The sequence below is a fragment of the Leptodactylus fuscus genome, chromosome 6 (assembly GCF_031893055.1).
Source record: "Leptodactylus fuscus isolate aLepFus1 chromosome 6, aLepFus1.hap2, whole genome shotgun sequence".
Classification (NCBI taxonomy): Eukaryota; Metazoa; Chordata; class Amphibia; order Anura; family Leptodactylidae; genus Leptodactylus; species Leptodactylus fuscus.
The window spans coordinates 105,255,915-105,273,188 of record NC_134270.1 but is presented as its reverse complement, the minus strand read 5'-3'; positions in this window follow the sequence as shown (position 1 = coordinate 105,273,188).

The window sequence follows — 17,274 nt, the reverse complement described above, 5'->3', positions numbered from 1 at the left end:
ATCTCAGATGTGTAGCACTGACACAGTGTGACACAGCACTGCTACACGGAGAAGCGGCAGAGCTCAGCACACACAGAGATGCAGCAGAGCTGAGTGTGCAGCATGGTTCAGTGCACTCTCAGCACTGCTATATCAGATGCAGCTGAGCTGAGTGTGCAGCATGGTTCAACACACACTCAGCACTGCTACATCAGATGCAGGAGAGCTGAGTGTACAGCATGGTTCAATGCAACAAACCATGCTGCACTCTCAGCTCAACTGCATCTGATATAGCAGTGCTGAGCGTGCTTTGAACCATGCTGCACACTCAGCTCTGCTGCATCTGATGTAGCAGTGCTGAGTATGCACTGAACCATGCTGCACACTCAACTCTGCTGCATCTCTGTGTGTGCTGAGCTCTGCCACTCTCTGCACTCTGCCACTGCTAGACGGAGGTGTAGCAGTGCTGTGTCAGCACTGCTACATCTGAGATCGGACCACAATGGAAACTGCTGTGGATGGCTCTTAGACTCCGCCTCCTCTGGCAGAACCAGCGTTGATTGACCGAATGCTGTACACTGACCAATCAATGCTGGTCAATGCATTCCTATGGAAAAAAGTCAGCTCCCACATATCGCAAGCTGACAGGGATCCCAACATAATACAGTGACTTGGGCATGTTAGATGCCCCCAGGCATGCTTCCCCTGCTGTCCCAGTTGCATTCCAGGGTGTTGGCATCATTTCCTGGGGTGTCATAGTGGACTTGGTGACTCTCCTGAGTCGAATATTGGGATCCCCTGAAACAAAGCATTTTCCCCCATAGACTATAATGAGGTGTGATATTTGTTCGAATAGTCGAATATTGAGCGGCTATTCGAAACGAGTATCAAATATCAAATATTTTACTGTTCGCTCATCTCTAGTTACAGTGGATCTAGGCTCTTCCAAGGAACCAAGGCAACAATTTTTGGGTACATGTAATATGGGCTGTTGTCTTTGCCTATCTTATGTTAACTGTTCTTTAAGCTGAAGCCCCCGTTATGAAAAAGCAGCGCTTTTTTTTTTGCTATGTTTCGTGACACAGGCCTTAGCTTTAAAGAGTTTGTCCAGGATAAACTCTTTTTTTTATACTAGACTAGGTAAGGTGAAAACATTTTTTCAAAAAAATACTCACCTATCCTAGCTGCTCCCTTGTCTCAAAGCGCAGTCCAGTCCTGCTGCTCCAGCGTTTTCTTGCGGCGAATGTCTCAGCCACGGTGTGACGTCCTGTGTCCATTTCCTTTGTCCACTGATTAGCCTTAGTGGTCACTTGATTGCTGAGGCCAATCAGCGGCCTCAGTGGCCTAAGGAAGGGGCACGTGACGTCACAGTGTAGCGGTAAGTTTATGTTCCAGCCAGAGTGTGGTGGGGAATTAGTTCATCTGCATTTGGGCTGTCTGCTTAGACTATAAATAAATAGATTATAATGGGATTTGCCGGATTTCCACCCGATTTCCTCCCAAAATATGTAGAAAAATGCATTTTGAAAGCAGGATGGGGAAGAAAATCTCCAAGCGGAAACAGGGCGCAGGTGTGAACCTATCCTAGGAAGGAACATATTATAACTGCATTGTAAAATGTTATTATAATTAAATAACCGATGCCCATTTTGGTTAATTTACCCCAAACTGTGATTGTGTCACTATGAGGCAGGACCTGAACCATATGTGATAACATAAAACCTAATGTTTCTTGACACTCTCAGTAGTAGATCCAGGGTCTTATAGTAAGGGACACTGAATGTGTAGTTATGGGCCACATGACCAAGAATATACGTTTATGTTTGCTGTGGTGATGGACAGTGCTTTGCTGTGTGATACGACAAAGCTGGATGCAACCAGTCTTGAACCAAATCCACTGTTTTGGAATGAGAATTTCTTGATATGCCAACCATCTTGACAAAGAGATGGTGATGCTGAGAAGCAAATGATCCCCAAGTTGTCACACATTATATGGCATTTATTAACCCCTATTATCATTACATAGTTATATAGTTACATAGTTACATAGTAGATGAGATTTCATGAAGACAACAGTCCATCAAGTCCAACATATAACCCTACAGTCTCCTACAGTGTTGATCCAGAAGAAGGCAAAAAACCAGAGAGCAAAAAATTCCTTCCCAACTCCAATCTGGTAATCATTGTCCTTAAAACCTAGAATCCATAACCTGTAATATTGTTCTCGTCGAGAAAGATATCCAATCCTTCTTTGACCTTGTTCAATGAATCCACCATCACAACTTCCTGGGGCAGAGAGTTCCAGAGCCTTGCTGTTCTTACTGTGAAGAATCCCCTTCTATGTTTCTGGTGAAACCTTCTCTCCTCCAAACGTAGTGGATGTCCCCAGTCACTGTCACTGGCCTAGGAGTAAAAATATCCTTAGAAGGTTCTTTGTATTGTCCCTTCATGTATTTGTATTTGTTATTAGATTTCCACATAGAAGTCTTTTCTCTAAACTGAATAACCCCAAGTTTGTTAATCTATCGTTGTACTTCAGTCCACCCATTACCTTTATAACTTTGGTTGCCCTTCTTTGCACTTTTTCTAGTTCACTTACGCCTTTTTTGTATACTGGGTCCCAAAATTGCGCACAATATTCTAAGTATGAACGTACCTGTGATTTGTATAGAGGCATAACTATGTCCTTGTTATGAGACTCTAGACCTCTTTTGATGCATAGATTAATTTTATTTGCCTTGGCAGCAGCTGCCTGGCACTGGTCACTAAAGGTAAGCTTGCTATCCACCAAAATCCCTAAGTCTTTTTCATTGGCAGTCTTACCCAGTAATTTACTATTAAGTACATAATCATACATTTTATTACGTCACCCAAAGTGCATTACTTTACATTTGTCAACATTAAACTTCATTTGCCAAGTCTCCGCCCATGCTTCCAGTTTCCTTAGATCCCCTTGTAATATTCTACTATCCTCCTCATTATTTATTACCCTACAAAGTTTAGTATCATCTGCAAATATAGACACCCTGCTTTATAAACCCTCTACCAGGTCATTAGTAAAGATATTAAACAAGAGAGGACCTAATACTAACCCTTGCGACACCCCACTGGTGACTGTGGCCCAGTCTGAATATTTACCATTAACAAGTACCCTCTGTTTCCTATCAGTGAGCCAGTTGCTAACCCAAATGCATATGTTTTCCCCCAGTCCCAACATTCTCATTTTGCATACCAACCATTTATGTGGAACTATCAAAAGCCTTTGAAAAGTCCAGGTACACCCAGGGGTGAACCTGCTCCTTTCGCCGCCCGAGGCAAAGTACAGAAAGCCGCCGCACCCCCCCCCCCGCCGGGAGGAGGGGCGGAGCGGGGGTGTGGCTTAGCAGAGGGTGTGTGGCACATCGAAAGGGGCGGGGCTTGGCTCCATTCGCCGGCAGAGAGCAGGCCCGGAGACTGCCTGCGCTCTGCCTGAGTGTGCGGGGAGGCTGCTGGAGCAGCGCTGCTCCAGTGGCCTCCCCAAACCACCGCTCCGTGCTAAGCCAGTCCAGGACAGCTTGTCCTGGACTGGCTTAGGTTAGCAAAAATGCCGCCCTCCCTGAGGCCCTGGCATAGCGCTGCCTGAAGCGCTCGCTTCAGGTCGCCTCATGGGAGGTGCGGCACTGGGTACACCACATCTACTGCATTACCCATGTCCAAATACACCACGTCCACTGCATTACCCATGTCCAGTCTTGAACTTACCTCCTCATAGAAGCTGATCAGATTAGTCTGACAGGACCGATTCCTCATAAACCCATGCTGATTGGGTGTTATAAGATTATTTACATTGAGATACTCCAGGATAGCATCTCTTAGAAAGCCCTCAAATATCTTTCCCACCACAGAAGTTAAACTTACTGGCCTATAGTTTCCAGGTTCACTTTTACACCCCTTTATGAAAATTGGAACCACATTTGCTATTCGCCAATCCTGTGGAACAGACCCAGTCATTACTGACTCCTTAAATATTAGATACAAGGGTCTATCTATGACCATGCTCAATTCCCTCAGAACTCGGGGGTGTATCCATCTGGACCGGGCAATTTCTCTATTTTAGTGTTTTGCAGGCGGCGCCGTACTTCTTCCTGGGTTAAGCAGGTGACATTCAATTGAGAGTTAACATTACCCCTAATCATGTTGCTGGCCAATGGATTTTCTTGTGTAAACACTGTAGAGAAGAAGGCATTTAATACTTGTGCCTTTTCCTCATCCTCCTCCACCATTACACCCAGATTATTTTTGAGAGTGCCCACATTGTCAGTTTTTATTCTCTTATTATTTATGTAATTGAAGAATAATTTTGGATTATTTTTACTTTCCTTGGCAATTTTTCTCTCAGCCTCAATCTTTGCCTCCTTTATTTGTCTTTTGCACAATTTATTCTTCTCCTTATGGTTTTCTAATGTTGTGTCGCTACTTTCTTGTTTTAGTACTTTAAATGCTTCCTTTTTATCCCTCATTGCACTCTTTACTGTTTTAGTTAGCCATGTTGCTTTTCTATGATTTCTGTCCAGCTTATTCCCATAGGATATATGTTTTTTAGTGGTCCTAATTAGAGATGAGCGAGTAGTATTCGTTCGAGTAGGTATTCGATCGAATACTACGGTATTCTAAATACTCGTACTCGATCGAGTACCACTCGCTATTCGAATGGAAAAGTTCAATGCAGAACCAGCATTGATTGGCCAAATGCTATACAGTTGGCCAATCAACACTGGTTCTTCTCCTACCTTTAGAAGTCTTCTCCGTGCAGCTTCCCTGCAGCCCTGAATTCACTCTGCCAGGCATCGGGCCTGGGCAGAGCCGACTGCGCATGCCCGTGCTACAAGAAAATGGCTGTAATTTGATCGAATGTTGCCTACTCCTGAAACAAGCATTTTCCCCCCATAGAGTATAATAGGATTCGATATTCGATTCAAGTAGTCGAATATTGAGCGGCTACTCGAAACGAATATCGAACATTTTACTGTTCGCTCATCTCTAGTCCTAATACATTTGCGCCAGTTTCATATGGGTTTAATCTTTATGGAGTTCGCTGTGTGGTAAAAATGACATGTTGCCTATATTCTGCAGGTCAGTCCAAACAAGGTGATACCAAATTTCTATAGTATTTGTAATGTTTTTATAGTAGGGTTGAGCGATCGTGTTTGAAAAAGAACGATTTCCGAGAAAATTTCACGATTGCGATTGGAATTCCGAACATGATCTTTTTAGGTGGGATCGAGAGCGGTGATTATTTCCCACAATGCTTTGCTAAAGGCCAAGCATTGTGGGAAAAGCTAACAATGTTAGCCTTCACACTGAGTATACGCTCCACTCATTCTGAGTGGAGTGTATACTCAGTGTGAAGACTCCGCTGCGGTTCCATAGGAATTAATGGAAGCAGCCTGCACACAGCCTTAACCCCCTACACGCCGGCTGCGTCCATTCATTCTAATGGGAGACTAGTTAACATCTCTAGTAGCTACTTACCTGCAGAGATGGCTGGTCCGGTGCCCGGTGTTCTCGTTCTTCTTCGCCTCGCTGCCCCCGCCTCTCAGGTTAATGTTTAAAGAGCTAGTAAGAAGGCGGGGCTTGTGGCTTAGGAGAGTTTGGGCGGGTACAGGGTGGGGAGATGTGACGTCTCCCCTCCCAGTACCTAATACTCTTTTAACCTGGGAGGCAGGGGGCAGCGAGGCGAAGAAGAACGAGAACACTGGGCACTGGACCAGCCATCTGTGCAGGTAAGTAGACACCAGGGGGGACTAAGTAGCCAGAGGGTTTAAAACAAAATCCTCTGGCTACTTAGTGATTAAAAATAATCACTACACAGCGTGGATTCTAACAATTAAAGTGTTCAATTGTTAGATTCCATGCTGTATAGTGAGTAGGATTGTTTTTAAAATCCGATCTCCTTGACATGCATTGGGATCGGAATTGGGATCGAGATTGGGTTCGAATGAAAAATGATCGAAAATTGGATTTCAAAATCGATCCTGAAAAGTCATGATCGGCTCAACCCCATTTTATACCTTTAAAAAAAATGCAAAATAGAAAAAAAAATGTGTCGCCATATTGTGACACCTGTAACTTTTTCATATTTACATGTATGGACCTGGGTAAAGTGTCATTTTATGCAGAAGATGTTTTTATTGATACCAGTGGTGGGAAAATCTGATGGTTTGATCACTTTTATTCAATTTTTTTATAGGAGGCAAAGTGTTGGGAAAAAAACGCTATTAGGCTAATTTGATTTTTTTTTGCCGCTACACCGTTCACCGTATGGGATGGATATTTTAATAGTTCGGACATTTTGGAGCGCGGGGATATCTAATGTGTTTATGCTTACTTTATTTACTTTTATATCTGATCTAGGGAAAAGGGGGGTGATTTAAACTTAAATTTTTTAAAACTTTTTTTTCCCTTCTTTTACTTTTATGATCAAACCCCCCAGGTGCCTTGAAACTTAGGGGTCTGATCGCTCATACTATTCACTATAATACTAATGTATTGCAGGGAATAGAAAAATGCCCTCAGGGCTTGTTCACATCTGCGCCCGGTCTCCGTTCTGCAGGTTTCCGTTTCCTGCACAAAACATTCATTTGAATAGGTTTGAAAGCTGTCCGGCCGTGAGCGGTGGTGAGCGTATTATGCTCTCTGCCGCAAAATCTTTTTTTTTTTTTTAAATCGGACACAGAGTCGGACATGCAGTACACTGTGTCCGATTTTAAAAAAACGGTTTTGCGGCAGAGAGCATAAATCGCTCACCGCTGCTCATGGCCGGAGCCGACAGGTCTGACAGGTTTCCGTCTTCTGCATGCAGAAGAAGGAAACCACAGAACGGAGACCCGAACACTAGTGTGAACCTAGCGTCACTTCTATTGCACGCTGCCTCTGTCCACATGGCGATCTGAACATTTGTTATGGTTCTAAACTAAACTCCATCTACGGTTGTAATGTACTGTCAGGCTCACCTGTAAACGGAATAAACCTTTACCGCCAACCTTTCGATACTTATTAACAGCATATCAGACTGTTCCCATAGTGACTGACAAACACGTGATTTATTGACTTCATTTTTTCCTCTCTGTATACTTTCAAGGAAACAGCTCTGAAGATTTTTTCTTTTGTAAGACTGCCTCCTTGTGGTCAATCTTTGCGGTTATGATTTCCAGATCAGTGGATTGTAATAACTACCTGTACATCCTGTTTCTTCTTTAGTTGATTTTATCTTTTCATTGTGTTATTTACTTCACAGAAGTTCTGACGCTATTTTAAAAGAATATTATATAGGAAAGGTTTGAAGGTTTACAATGAAAGCAGAAGCCAAATTCACCAAAGTCGACAATTTTGTGACTTTGGTAAAAGTCGCCTAGAAATCTCCCCATTTTGATAGGATTTATTACAGGGAATATATTGCAGTATAACATATTACATTCAACTGTGAAACAAATAAAGGAAAGATAGACTGTAGGTTAGGTGATCATGTTATTACATAATGTAGACACTAGATGGCACTTGCACATGAGCAGTAAGACCTTTCATCCTGTACTTAGTCTTTGTTTTTTTTGCAGGATATTTTTAATGAATTGTCATAAGAATTTCCTGAGCAGTATTTTATGATGAGATTCAGTAATATTTTATGATATAGAAAGTAGGACATTGTAAAATGTGTTCAGCATGATTAGAGATGAGCGAACAGTGTTCTATCGAACACATGTTCGATCGGATATCAGGCTGTTCGAGATGTTCGATTCCATACGGACACCACGTGGCAAACACCAAGAAAATTTGATTCCCCTCCCACCTTCCCTGGCGCCTTTTTTGCACCAATAACAGCGCAGGGGAGGTGGGACAGGAACTACGACACCGGGGACATTGAAAAAAAATCTGAAAAAGTCATTGGCTGCCAAAATCAGGTGACCTCCATTTTAGACGAATAGTGGATTTCAAATCCGGGTCATATGAGACTGTGAACTATGTGACTATGAGACAGGGATAGCTGTACAGGCAGGGATAGCTAGGGATAACCTTTATTTATGTGGGAATGTAATTAAAAATAACTTTTTGGGGCTCTATCGGGTGTGTAATTGTGTTTTTTGTGAGATAAACTTTTTCCCATAGGAATGCATTGAGCAGCGTTGAATGGCCGAATGAGATACAGAAGACGTGCAGAGACTCAGCAGTGTTGAGCCAGTTCTGCTCAACTACACCATGTGCCGGTCGGCTCTGCTGTGCGAGCCAGGCACACACTCAGCTCTGCATCACCACTGGCATTGGCCAGCGTTGATTGGCCAGTATACAGAATCAGTATACGGAATCAGCAGAGCTGAGTGTGTGCCGAGCTCGCACAGCAGAGCCGACCGGCACACGGTGTAGTTGAGCAGAACTGGCTCAACACTGCTGAGTCTCTGAACAGCAAAGGTGAGTGTGTGCACTCGCTCAGCACGGCTGCATCACCGCATACCCATAGGAATGCATTGGCCAGTCTCCAGCCAATCAGCGCTGACTCTGCCGGAGGAGGCGGAGTCTAAGGTCGGACCTGAATGGAGACTGGTGTGGAGTGATCTTAGACTCCGCCTCCTCCGGCAGAGCCAGCGCTGATTGGCCGAATTCTGAAGACTGGCCAATCAACGCTGGCCAATGCATTCCTATGGGAAAAAGCTTGCGAAAATCGCAAGCTGACAGGGATTTCCATGTAATAAAGTGACTTATATGCCAGACATGCTTCCCCTGCTGTCCCAGTGTCATTCCAGGGTGTTGGCATCATTTCCTGGAGTGTCATAGTGGACTTGGTGACCCTCCTGAGACGGATTTGGGTTTCCCCCTTAACGAGTATATATTCCCCATAGACTATAATGGGGTTCGAAACCCGTTCGAACACTCGAACAGTGAGTGGCTGTTCGAATCGGATTTCGAACTTCGAACATTTGGGTGTTCACTCATCTCTATTCATGATGCATTATTTTCCCTCTTAGGCTAAGACCCCATGTAGCAGGCATCAGCAAAAAAGCTCTCCAGGAAAAACTGTGGTGCATTGTGTTTTTGCCTGCAACACTTTCCTCAGAAACAGACTTTCTGCTTCCGTTATACCTATAGGGAAACCTCCAGCATTTCTGTAGGTACAATTGACATGCTAGATTTCCAAAACTGCAACGGTGTGTGCGCGCTGCAATCTGTTTCCGTTAATGACCATTTACACCCAGTCTGTCAGAAGTCCGTTTTTGTCCACAAAAAAAAAAAAATCTTACATGCAGGACTTTTCTGTCCATTAGAAAAAACGGACGGCAAGTGTCCGTTTTTTTTAACATTGAAGTCTATGGGCAACGGACTTATAACGGACAGTAACTGATAGCCATCATGATAGCAGTATTATGTCCCACAGTGGCCCCTGCACATGGTATTATGTCCCATAGAGGCCCTTTCACACAGCTTAATGTTCCACTGCGGCCAATCCACATGGCATAATGTCCCAAAGCGGGCATTCCATACAGCATAATGTCCCACAGTGGCCCCTGCATACAATATTATGTCCTACAGTGGCCCCTGCACACAGTATTATGCCCCATAGTGGCCCCTGTACACTGTACTATGCCCCCAACAACTATTATTTTACTAAGAGGTCTTTTTAGACCCCAGGGTATAATGATCAGAGACCCAGAGAAGGTGGCAAACATAAAAACCACTAGTGGGCTCTGACGCACTCCCTGCTGCTTTCGGCCCTCTTCAATGCCGACATAGATGTCACGTGGGCCAGGCCAGCATCGCAACAACGCATAGTGATGCCTGCCTTGCCCACATGATGCCTGGGACTTCACCAAAAAGGCTTGCTGGAAGACTGGTGAAAGTCATTGTGGATGCAAGGAGAGATGAGTAACACTGGTTTTTATGTTTGTCACCTTCCCTGGGCCTCTGATCATTATACTCTGAGGTCTGAAAAGATGGAAGAAAATGGCGCTGAATTTGGTGTAGAATCCGCGTCAGATTCAGCGCTGAAAAAAAAGCCTCCCATTGACATCAATGGGTTCCTTTTTCTGCTAGCACTTTGTGGTACACATGACACGATACCAGTATTCTGTGCATTGGTACGATCATGGCGAAACCAAATTTATACAGTATTTGTAATGTTTTGATACTTTTAAAAAATTAAAAACTTTGTGAAACAGAAACATTTCTTTATATTGCAATGTTGTGACATCTGTAACTTTTTCATATTTTCATGTATGGAGTTGGGTATGGTGTCTTTTCATGCAGGACAAGATGTTTTTTTTATTGATACCATTTTGGGGAAGTTCTGATGATTTTTTATTTAGGAGGCAAAGTGTTGAAATAACAGACATTTGGCCATTTGGATTGTTTCCCCTCACTTTGGCGTTTATATATTGCTTCTGCTGTAGCAGTCATACGGGGCCCACAACCTTAGGGGACACTACAGTATGGGCCAATGCTGCTGTTTTCTTTTCTTTTTTTAAATAGGCCATTACCTGGTGGAGTAATCCCAGCAGGTAACGGACCCTATTTACTTACTGATCTCTGTTCCAGATCACAGCCAGCGGCATCACATGGGATGCAGGAAGCCCCTGGGAGAGCAGAAGGGGAAGCAGAGACGGCCATGAGCAGGGGCCTGGATCAATAAGTAAGGCCGCAGCAAGAGTACTTGTTGGGCAAACTATTATTATAATCTATAGTCTCTTCAGTTCCTTGAGTATAATGCTTGGAGGCCCAGGGGAGGTGAGTAAAGGAGTGTAGGGGCCACTATGGGACATTATATTGCATTCCATAGGAATGCATTGACCAGCGTTGATTGGCCGAATGCCATACAGTGTACAGCATTCGGCCAATCAACGCTGGTTCTGCCGGAGGCTCGTCTGTGAGTAGGCGAGTCTAAGATCGGTCCACAGCAGTCTCCATTGTGGTCCGATCTCAGATATTGCAGAGTTGACACAGCTCTGCTGCATCTCAGGTGTAGCAGAGCTGTGTGCTCAACTCTGCTACATCTGAGATACTGCTATACCTGAGATGTAGTAGTGCTGTGCACTCAACGCTGCTACATCTGAGATGTGAAACAGCTGTGTCAACTCTGCTATACCTGAGATGTAGCAGAGCTGTGCAAACTCTGCTATACCTGAGATGTAGCAGTGTTGTGTTCTCAACGCTGCTACATCTGAGATATAGCAGAGTTGTGTCAACTCTTCTATACCTGAGATGTAGCAGTGCTGTGCGCTCAACGCTGCTACATCTGAGATGTAGCAGTGCTGTGTCAACACTGCTATATCTGAGATGTAGCAGAGCTGTGTCAACTCTGCTACATCTGAGAAGTAGCAGAGCTGTGTCAACTCTGCTATACCTGAGATGTAGCAGAACTGTTTCAACTCTGCTACATCTGAGATCGGACCACAATGGAGACTGCTGTGGACCGATCTTAGACTCCGCCTCCTCCGGCAGAACCAGCGTTGATTGGCCAAATGTTGGACACTGTATGGCATTCAGCCAATCAACGCTGGTCAATGCATTCCTATGAGAAAAAGTCAGCTCCTGTATAACGCAAGCTGATAGGGATCCCGACTAGCATATAATGGGCTTCCACGAGATAGAGCCCTAAAGAGCTGCTTGAGTAACATTCCTACCTAAATAAAGGTAATCCCTAGCTAATCCTGCCAGTACATCTATCCCTGTCTCACAGTCACATAGTTCACAGTCTCATATGAACCGAATCTGAAATCCACCATTCGTATAAAGTGGAGGTCACCTGATTTAGCCAGCCAATTACTTTTTCAGATTTTTTTTTTCAATGCCTACGTTGTCGTAGTTCCTGTCCCACCTTCCCTGCACAGTTATTGGTGCAAAAAAAGCACCAGGCAAGGTGGGAGGAGATATGAATTTTTAGTGCATTTTCCGCATGGTATTCGATTGGAATCGAATATCTCGAACAGTCTGATATTCGATCGAATACCAATTTGATTGAACGCCGTTCACTCATCTCTAATAGTGGATTGTGCAAGTTCAAAGATGCCTTTCCTAAACAGAAAAATATTATAGGTTACACATTTCAGATTTTGGTAAAGACAAGTTGATCTTAGGTTCTATACTGGATTTGGAGTCGGACAATTAGAATAAGCCTCATGGATTTTTTTTTTTTGCCTTCCTCTGGATCAACACTTTAGGGTTATAAGTTGGACTTGCTGGAGCTGTGTCTTCATCCAACCTCATCTACCATGAAACTATGTCAAATGACTTTACTATTGTTAAAAACCTGACAACATAAATAAGGATCTAATCTTTATTTTAAGTATTGCACTTTAGATAAAAAGTGCACCCAAATACAATGGCCCCACTAAGGAATATCTTATCTCTACCATGAATAACCATCCACCCCTTAAGTCCAGTAAGGGCTTGTTCACATCTGCGTCTGGTCTCCGTTCATACATGTTTCCGTTTCCTGCACAAAACAGAGGCAGGAGACGGAAACCTGCAGGACTCTTTCATACCCATTCATTTGAATGGGTTTGAAAGATGTCCGGCCGTGAGCACCAGTGAGCGTTTTATGCTCCCCACCGCAAAACCAGTTTTTTTAAACCGGACACAGAGTCGGACATGCAGTACTCTGTGTCCAGTTTTAAAAAAACGGTTTCGCGGCGGAGAGCATAAAACGCTCACTGGCGCTCACGGTTGGTCCCGGTGTGACAGGTTTCCGTCTTCTGCATGCAGAAAACAGAAACCTGAAAACGGAGTCCGGGCGCTAGTGTGAACCCAGTGTAAGCAGAGTAAAAACTGGAAATGTCATTTAACGGTACATTCTTTGTTGTCTTCTCAGGAAATCTGGAGATAGTGATAAAATACTGTGTACATCTATGTGCACATATACATACAAATAATGCATTGTGTAAGACAATTACCCTTGTATGGATTTATGAAATTATACATTTTTGTGGTATTTACAGTTTTATCTTCTGTTCCTCATGTGTTTCTAAAATTGATCTTTTCCATGCACTATCAAAAATGGTCCCTAGATGGCTGTGCTGCCATTTCTACAAGACTTTTGCCAAAGAATATCTCCAGAAATTCATTTTATGTAATGGAATAAAATTTTGCAGTCAGAAAGGCAATTGAAGAAATCGTTAGTGCTGTGCCGCTCGTTCAATATATAAATTTTCCATTTGAAGTACCTTCATAGACATTTGGTTGCCGCATTCTCAAAGGAGATTGAAATTCACAGCTACACTGCGTGACCATATCACACACCCAATGATGTAACTAATTTAGAGATGTGTGAACATGAATCTGTTTTACAGGGATGACCAAAACATATTTATTTTAAGTAAACCTCAGAATCATGTGTCTTTATATGCAGGTTAACCCAATGATTGTCACATTTATACTGAAAATCATTACTCAGGATCGCTGTGGGTCCCAGAAGTTGCACCCTTATTGCAGTGGTGTAACTAGGCTGCTCCCACTCCTCTCCCCACACAAACTGTATTCCTGCACACACTGTTATCCCCCATAGTGGCCCCTGCACACACTGTTATACCCCATAGTGGCCCCTGAACACACTATTATACCCCATAGTGGCCCTGCACACACTATTATGCCCCACAGTAACCCTTGCACATGCTAGTATGCCCCATTGTGGACAATCATGACCAATAATACTCTGGGGTCTTTTCAAACCCCAGAGTATAATGATTGGAGACCCAGGGGAGGATACAAACATAAAAAACAATGTTACTTACTTCTCCCTGGCTCCGGTGCACTCTTGGACCAGACGACATGTGAGCCAGGGCTGTGTCGCGATGCACAAACAGGGGTGAAGCCTGCCAGAGTTCATTAGAAGTAAGTAACAGTTTTTTTTATGTTTCTTTGCCTCCACTGGGCCTCCGATCATTATACTCTGGGGTCTTTTCAGACCCCAGAGTATAATGATAGCAGTATTTCTGGGGTTCGCAGGCCCGCGGCCTTACTTACCCATCCCTGCTCCTGATCACATCCGCCTCCGCTGAAGGGAAAGCGCCGATGGCTGTGAGCTGGAGCGACTAGCAATAAGTAAATAGGGTCCGTTAGCTGCTGGGGTTACTAGAGCAGGTAATGCCTTATAAAAAAAAACATAAGGGGCCCACCTGGCCCACTAGGCCTATAAAAAAAAAAAACATCAGGGGCTCGCCGGGCCCACTAATGTCCCAGATCCTGTGACAGTTTCTACTGTTGCTACCCCAGTATTTACGCCACTGCCTTAGAGTCATAAACAAGTGGTTGCTTTTATTTTTAAAACAGCTTCTGCTGGATTACTCACAGTCCCAGATTCCCGAATGAGTACTGTCCTGTACGGAGCATGAAATCCACATTGTCCTGATGCAAAAAACTTCAACTGTATCTGCTCAGAATGCAAATAGATCTGTATACTTTTTTATACTTCTGTGTATGGGGATCCATAGGGCATCTCTTTTTGCAGGACCAGGTTTACTTTTCAGTTATATCATTTTGGGGAATTGCTTTTGCTTTGATCACTTTTTATTCAAATTTTTACCAGAGGCAAAGCAGTGAAAAAAACAGCAATTTGGCACTATGACTTTTTTCCTGCTACAGCGTTTATTGTACAGGAAAAATATTTTTATGTTTTAATAATTTAATGTTAAAAAAATAAATAAATTGCTGCAAAAACTCATTCAAGTCAGCAAGTGATGAAGAAAGTGGAGCAACATTGCAGGACAGCAAAGTTTGCTTTAAAAAAGTGCCCTAAATATAAATCACCCCCCTCCCCCCATGTGCTTGATCAGTGCTTCTGTGCATCTACATATGTAAATCCAGAGATAACTCTGAATTTGGCAACAAGCAGAAAGTAGGTGCTGGACTGAGCTGAAAACCAGGAAGTGGCAGGGAGAGGAGACAAGAGTGCACTGAAAACCCTGAAATGGGAAAACCGCTTCAAGAATAAATATTTCAAGGAAGTTGACCATGGCGTTTCTTCATTGGGTTGATCAACTTTTCCATCAGTGTTGAGGCCTGTTCTACTTGCTTATCTGGTTGTTTAGTCTTCTACCTACCTTATTATAGGACTTGCTTTTACTCCGTACATAACAGAAATTCTTGTTTTCTACAAACCCATCATGTGAAAATAACCCTGACTCTTTGTAGAGTTTGTCTTATCTTTAATTCATATGGGAATAGATTCATATAAGGACCAATATTAGTCTTATGTGTATGGCCCCCATAAGAGTTAGTATTTAAGTCTTATTTCTGACCCTCACACTGATAGTCACATAGTAGTTCAATCCCACAGTGATGCTTTTTTAAAAAATATTCTCTTTATTGTGCAAAAAGTTTTTTCTTGTGCTCATTGTTCCCCGTTGCTGAGTAATAAATAGATATATAGCTGCCAAGGGATGTGACTCACAATAGTTGTTGTCACTGCTAAAAGCCATTGTTCTGACAAACAAAGAATATTTGTAAAATTTTAATTGCTAATTGCTGTTCCGTAACTGCCTTCCCTTACAGACAAGAATATAACTACAATATTGCTTCTCCTAATGGCAAGTACATGACTGTCTTAACATAAGAATTGACAAATTCTCCCCTATTCTAAGTTCATTTCATAGATTTTATTTACAATACTTAGTGTAACTTCTGATTTTGACCTCCGGCTTGCTCCTGATTATGATCCTGTCTCACCCCTTGGTCAGACGGCTCTCCTGAAGACAAACTTTGTTTGACTCCATTTCTAACTACACCTCACTCTTGGATTCTACCTTTGCTTTGTTCCTGGATAGGTCATGGTCTGCTCCTGGTATCTCCTGGTTCTGTACTTGACCTGTTATTGCCCTCTGTTCTTGGTATCTATCTACTGGGGCAGTAACTGGTATGTTCCTGGTCGAACCTACTGATATCTCCTGTTTCTGTCTGAGGCCTGCTCCTGGTTAAAGTTCCTGGAATCTCCTGATTTTATCTGAGGCTTGATTAAAGTTTTCTCCTGATTGCCATTCATGGTATCTCCTGGTTCCTGCTTCGGCCTTCCTTGTTCCTGGCTTCCACTCCTGGTCTGTACCTGGTTTCATGGTCCACATTTGCCATCTGTGAACACATTTTTGTACTGTCACTTTAGTGCTGTTCCAGGGGAGATTATCTAGAGCAAAAAGGAAAGCTAGCTAAAGTATTAGCTAATTTACATAACAAAGATTAAGATTTTCATGAAAATGGAGATGCAGAATAAGAAAGACATCTTTGGAGAGTGTTGAAGCTGTCTCAAGGCGTAAGTACCGCAGTATCAGCTGTAGCTAGCTTTTTTTTTTAATAGGCCGATACCTGCTGGTGAACCCCAACAAATACTGCTATTATTATACTTTGAGGTGTCTTCAGACCCCAGGTATAATTATTGGAGTGTAATAATAGTTTGTAGGTGTACCCCAAAAATTTCAGGTTCTGCTGAATACGAAATGTTTGTAATATTTGCAACGAATACCTTAGGGGCCACAATGGAACATAATACTGTCTGGAGGGGCCACTCTGGGACATAATACTGTGTGGGGGGCTGCTATGAAACATTATTCTGAGTGGAGGGACCACTATATGACATTATTCTGCCATTATCATTAGTGGGCTCTGAGTGTGGGCATTGCCGCTAGGTCTCTACTGTATAATATAGCAGAGAACTGGCATTTATGGTGGCTGCTCCACTCCTGCAGATGTCAGGAAAGGATTAATAATGTTCTGTTTACCTTTAAGTAAAACATCATTACTCATTTATACTATTATTATTATAAATCTAAAGGATTTATTGCTTTAATAATGTCATTGCACTTTGTATGCCCCCCCTCCCCTTTCTTTATTTCTATAGAGCAGGGATAAGGTGACTGGCATTTTCTATTGTAAAATGAAAAAACCCATTCAGATTCATGAAATGTAATACTGTTAAATTTCCCTATTTTCTTTTATTGTAATAAATGCACAGTTCAGTCTTTGTTACATAAACAAAGGTAAAATTGCTCATTAAATGCTAACCCAGAATAGACGTTTCTCCCTGTATGCTAATATCCCTCTGCCATTCCTCTTTGTTATTAAAAACCTGATGCTGTCTGGTCAGATTATACGTGGAGCCTGCCCAACGTCAGTTGAGATGAAGATGACAGATTGTTGTATTTTGTACTGTCTGATCATTTTGAAAGCGATTCTTTCATGAAATGATCTTAAGATGCTCAGTGTATCATGACAGATAAAGGAAGAAGGACATGCCTGGGGGATGTAGTAGTCACACAAAGAGCTGTCCTGTCAGTCAATGGAATCTAG